This window comes from Astyanax mexicanus, chromosome 3, assembly GCF_023375975.1.
Source record: "Astyanax mexicanus isolate ESR-SI-001 chromosome 3, AstMex3_surface, whole genome shotgun sequence".
Taxonomy (NCBI): domain Eukaryota; kingdom Metazoa; phylum Chordata; class Actinopteri; order Characiformes; family Acestrorhamphidae; genus Astyanax; species Astyanax mexicanus.
The window spans coordinates 60,854,932-60,861,417 of record NC_064410.1 but is presented as its reverse complement, the minus strand read 5'-3'; positions in this window follow the sequence as shown (position 1 = coordinate 60,861,417).

Genomic DNA, 6,486 nt, shown 5'->3' with positions numbered 1-6,486 from the left:
CATCTTCCTCTTGATTCCAGATTATATTCCAAACTCATCATTTTTAATAATTTTCAAGTGGTCTCTTATTATTATTTTTTTTTGCCAGAGCTATATACTACATTTTGGAAAGTAGCTCCTCTTGCTTCACCTGCAGTTCAGGCTTTCAGTTAACAGCTGTGCTGAACTCATCAAGAGTTAATTACTTGAATTTCTTGTCTCTTAATAAAGTGTTTGAGAGCATCAGTTAAAGTAAAGTAGTGAAGAGGTAGAGTTACAGGTATACAGTGAATAGTGAATATTTGAGTGATGTTCTAATCCAGATTATGAGAAGCAACAACTACTCAACTAAGTTCAAAAGTAAAAAATGACTTTAAGAAGAAAAGTAAGAATTTCAAGAATGTTGAAAGCATCTTCAAGTGCAGCCAGCGCAAAGACCATCAAAAACATTATGATGATGAAACTGGCACTCATCAGGACCACCCCAGGAAAGGAAGAGCAAGAGTTTCCTCTGTTGTACAGGATAAGTTCATCAGAGTTACCAGCCTCAGAAACCACAAGTTAACAAACAGCTCCCCAAATAAGAGCATCTAAATACTTCAAAGAGTAGTTTGGCTTGATTTGAATTTAAATGGTGAATTTAATTCATATAAAGTTAATTTGTTTAATTAATTAATATGGAAACCAGTTCCACGTGTTCTACGTGGATCAGGATCACTACTGGACCCTCGTGAGAATTCATACTGGAGCAAACAGCTACTAACTCATGCTGGCATCAGTCTGAAGGCTCCGACTCTGCCAGGCAGTTTCAGACTTCCAGACTTATTTTAGTCCTCCATGTCTTTAATTGTGTTTATATTTTATTATTCTAATTATTTCTCTCTTTGTTTTATTACTTACTTATAATTTAAACTTATTTTCAGTCCCTTTTTTTTTGTAAATGCTCGGCTGCATTAAAAAAGAGGGGTACCCTTTGAAGGTTAATTGATTGATTGATTGATATAAAGTTATAAAGTACCAGTTAAAGTTTGGACACACCTTATTTTATCATTTTCTTTATTTCTTAATTAAATTTATTTTCTACATTGTAGACTAAAGGCATAATTAAAAACATGTATTATTATATTATATTAAATATAAAACATCTGTCATTACGGTTTTAGTGCTACGGTAAGTGCCACATATACAGGACAAAGCAATGCTTCACGTGAAGTTTCGGTTTCATCCTTTGTCAGAATCTCAAAAGTCATGAATGAGTTCATTTAATGTGATTTTGCTGTTTACACAGCCAAACAATCGACACACCTGAGTCACATATACCATAAAAGTTCTGATTTGGGTCACATTTACCTGCTGTGTGAAAGTAGCCTAACTCATATTCAATGCTCATTCAATAAAAACAGAGCATTTAATAGAAACAGATTTTCTCAGACGCAAAGATGTGAGAGCAGGGCTTCTCCAAGCTGCTTAAATCTGCATCTAACATTTGTGGAATATTTAAAAGAATATATCCTTCAACTTTAAGTGAAGACTTTGGATATACGACCATCTACAGTCCATAATAGCATCAATAGATTCAGAGAAACCGGAGAAATCCCTGTGTGTAAAGGACAAGGCAGACATGCTCAGTATTGGATGCTAGGTATCCTCGGGCCCTCAGGTGGCTCTACATTAATAACGGGCTGAAATCACTGCATGAGCTCAGGAACACTTCCACAAATCATAACTGTCCATGATTTCCATGCTGTAATCCACAAATACAGATTAAATAAAGCTGGATCATGCCAAGAAAAGCCATATAAACATCACTATTCAAAAACGGTCCCATTTTCTCTGGTCAAAAGCTCATTTAAAATGAACTGAATTAAATATTTGGATTTCAAATACCAACTTAATCTTCAGTTTCATTAATTCAAATAGAAACCAGTTCCACGTGTTCTGCGTGGATCAGGATCAGTGCTGGACCCTCGTGAGAATTCATACTGGAGCAAACAGCTACTAACTCATGCTGGCATCAGTCTCTCATCAGGCTCCGACTCTGCCAGGCGGTTTCAGACTTCCAGATATGTGGGCAGAGGTAGCGGCCTTTAGCCTAGCTGGCTAACAGCTTTTAGCACAGAGCCAAACTCACTGAGAGTAACATCCTAAATTACTCCTTCACGCTCATCCACGAGACCCACAGACGTCATACTGGTGCTGCAGACAAAGTGATTACGTCCACTGGTCTCCTGAAGCTCCTGAGATATCTTTACTTATTTAGGTAAAGATTTTAGTAAAGAGGACACTGAAGGACATGTTAGGAGTGTTAGGAATAAAAATCACAGAGCATAGGCACCAAATAGTCCAGCAGTCTAAAGTGCTGCCACTATGATTGGGAAATTGCTGGTTCGAATGCCGGTTATGCAGCTTGCCGTCAGCTGCCGGAGCCCTGAGAGAGAGCACAATTGGCTTTGCTCTCTCTCTGGGTGGGTACAGTAGATGGCGCTCTTTCCCCTCATCACTCCTAGGGTGATGTGGATCAGCAAAAGGCTGCGTCTGTGAGCTGATGTATCAGAACCGAGTCGTTGCGCTTTCCTCCGAGCGTTAGCTATCTATGCTCTGTAGCTTAATGCAGATTTTTCCAGTTCACTAAAAACTCTAGAAACCTGACAGGTGATCCAGTTACTAAAGCGGGTCTGATAATTATTGTTGTTTATAAAAATCATGGATGAGATGAGATATAAGATTTTAGATTTCATACTACGTGATTGGACAGTTATTAAAGGATTTCATTCAGAGTTATATTGTTTTGACTGTGTGTCACTGTCTATGATGTAAACTATGAATTAATTTGAGTTAAATTGGTCTTAGTTAAACTGATTCACTGCTGATTGGTGGATTTAAGCCTACATGACATTTTACATGACTTAATTTGCCTCATAATTTCTGTGTAAAACTAAAGAAAAAAACTTAGGGATCCAAACAGTCCTGGACCTTACAGCCTTAGATGCATTTTTCATGGCCAAACTAGACATGATAACACTTCCATCTAGTGGACAATATAAGCTGTTGCATGAATATATTAAACATCATTTTTCACAGAGAATGAAGTGAAACTGTTCTGTGTACAGTATTGCTTAAACATTTGTGAACCCTTTATAATGTTCTATATTTCTGCATACATATAACCTAAAATACCATCAGATTATCATCAGAAGTCTTAAAACTAGATAAAGAGAAAATTACATATTTGTGAAAGTATAAATGGTAAAGTATGTGAACCTTTGGTGTGATTTTCATTTTCAGTTATAACTGCTATAACTAAATGCTTCCAGTAACTGTAGATCAGTCCTGCAGACCAGCCAAGAGGAATTTTAGCTTTAACTCTGGGATGCTGGTGGATTTCATGACATTACCTGCTCCCTTCAGCTCCTTCCACAACAATTTTTACTTGGCCCCATTACAAAACATTAATGCTATTCTTCTTTAATCATTCTTTGGTACAATGATTTTTGTGCTTAGGGTCATTGTCTTGCTGCATGAGCTCACAAACTTGGTGAGCATGAACATTAACATTAGTCAATGTGAGAGAGGCCTTCAGTTGCTTAGAAGTTACCCTGGGGTCCTTTGAGACCTCGCTGACTATTACACATTTTTCTCTTAAAGTGATATTTGTTGGTTGTCCGCTCCTGTGGAGGGTAAAAGTGGGTTTGAATTTCCTCAATTTGTACACTGTGATGTGTCTGACTGTGAATTGGTGAGTCCAAACTCTTTAAATATTGTTTTCCAAACTTTTACGGCCTGATGAGCATCAAAAAAAATGTCTGATTTCCTCAGAAATCTCAATTGTTCGAGCCATAAAAACACTTCCAGTGAAAAGCAGACTTTAACTGATAAATCCCTGTTGTAACGCCAGGTAGTGAGGAGTGACGCAAGCCGAGTAAAATAAGCAAACAGGTTTATTAACAGGCAGTATAACAAGAAACAGTAAAGCCAGGCAAACAAAGATCTCACCGAAAAACAAAGACGTAGTCGAAAGTACAGTCCGAGTTCGTAACCGAGTATCAGTCCAACCATGCAATAAATCCAATAAGGGCAAGACAAAAGACGTAAACCAATAATCCAAAAACAGAGTCGTAATCATAAAGCCAAAACGAGAAACGATAGGAGAACGCTTAGTATGCAACATCAGTTAACAATACCTCGCGGTGTTTGTTTACAAACTGCAGACTTAAATACCGGAGCTAGATGGGTATGAACCGGAACTAACTCAGAACACAGGTGAATCAGAGCGTCGGAGCGAAATGTGATTGGGTGAAGTAGAACGGATACTGTTGGTGTCATAATCAACAGGATTCTGGGAAATGGAGTCCGGTAATGTGGAAGGAGGACGAGGCGGCGTGACACCTGTTCTTTAAATACATCAGGCTCTGCCCACTCACACCTGAATTTTTCATCCCATTGATTAAAAACACCTGACTCAGATTTTACCTTCAAATTAACTGCTAATCCTAGAGGTTCACATACTTTTTTTCCCCACTTACAGATAAATTATAAAATAAATAAATGAACAAATATAATAGTTTTGTCTCATTTGTTTAGCAGGGTTCTCTTTATGTACTTTTGGGACTTGTGTGAAAATCTGATGATGTTTTAGGTCTTTTTAATGCAGAAATACTTACACTCCACCAACAGTAAAAACAGTTTATTTTTATGCCTTCCACCTGCATAGTTTAAACAGCAGCAGAGCTTCTGAATATATCTACACTGATGGGCGTGGTGGTCTGGTTATGAAATGAGGTGTGTTCAGGTACATTTCTGGAGTTTTGCTTGTTTATCTTGGCAACAGAAAACACAGGAGCTCCGCTGACTGAATACAACCTAGACAGACATCAACACGCAGAAGTTCATTACTATCTTGTCAACACAACTTCTTCGTACGCACACATGGTGGCATAACAGTGCACAAAACCATACTGCATGTCATTTTACAGCTATGCAAACTTTTACATTAACAATTCCCCATAAAACTGTGAACTTTAAGAACTTTATGCACTCATTCACTTTACCAGCCTTAAGCTATTATTATATCATATTTGCACTACCGTTTATATGGGTTCTGTTTATACCTGTACTGTCATCCCATCTTAATCACCCCCCATCACTATTGCACTATTGTCTTCTGTCTCACGAATGTCTATTTGTGTCCTTGTTGTATTGTACATATAGTGTATCCCATTCTTTTATATTATATATCTATTTTCTGTACTTGCTGTAATTTTTGGGAAGGAGAGTAACATGATTTCAATTCTCTGTATGCCCTGTACATATGCAGTATTGACAATAAAACTACTATTAGTGTTCGATAATTCATGAGTGGAATTTAAGTCCAGATAACTGCGCCATTGAAATAGCAATCCACCAAAGTCAGAATGCACCTGGCTCCTAAAGTGAATGCCGAGTGAAACACTGATTCATTTATTTCGTGTTATATAGAAAATTCTAAAGGGTTCACAAAGGGTGTCAAGCACTATTGTACAATCTTGCCTGTTTCTTTGTGTGCGTAATATCTTTCATTTTTAAATGTACTTTAACCCTTTCTAGTCTGGAGATTTTTAGTGCATCTTTCTGAGCTCCTCGGAAATCTCCTCTGGCTGAGGCTTAGCACACATTCATAAACCCGTTTAGTAGTTTGCTTTTGAGATTTGTTTCTGATGATTAAAAGTACTTACCTTTGATGAATAGCACACCTCTGTTCTCCTACAGCTTTCTAAGATCCAGTAATTTTATTCTTTTTGCCCAGAACTCTGTACAACGGCCATATTGGAGCATAATTTGCCCCAATAAAACGCTTTTTACACCAGTTTTTACATCCAGTAGCTCAAAGTAGCTCCACACCTCCTTAGTGTAAATAAATGCACTGGGCACTGGCTGCTATGCCAGGAGGCAGACTATGCAGAGTTATGTTATTATCAGTACAGTGATGGCAGTGCTCGGAGCTGAAAGCTCATATTATAGGATGTAAACAGTGTTTTTTAATAAGCTTCTTTTGCAATTCTTAAGTTATTAACGCTCGTTTTAAATGTCAGGGTTCTCCAGATTCTAGCAAGGAGGTGTGGAGCTACTTTTAACTGGATAACAGTGGAAAAAGCGATTTTATTGGGGCAAATTATGCTCCAATACGGCCGTTGTACAGAGTTCTGGGCAAAAAGAATAAAATTACTGTATCTCTGAACGCTGTGGGAAAACAGATGTGGGCTATTCAACAAAGGTTAGCTCTTCTTATCATGTTTTACTACGACAAAAGTCAATTTTACACCAAAGTTCTCATTTAGCTGCATGTTTACTGTCATTGAGATTAAATGATGATTAAAACTCAAAATATTAAAACTGTCAAAATATTATAGTGAGAAAAAATTAACACAAACTGGATTGGATTGTAAAAGGTTCACAATGTTTGTACACCATACTGTACACTGTATACTAAACTTAAGCTGTCTGTATATGAAGTTTAATAAGAGAAGGCAC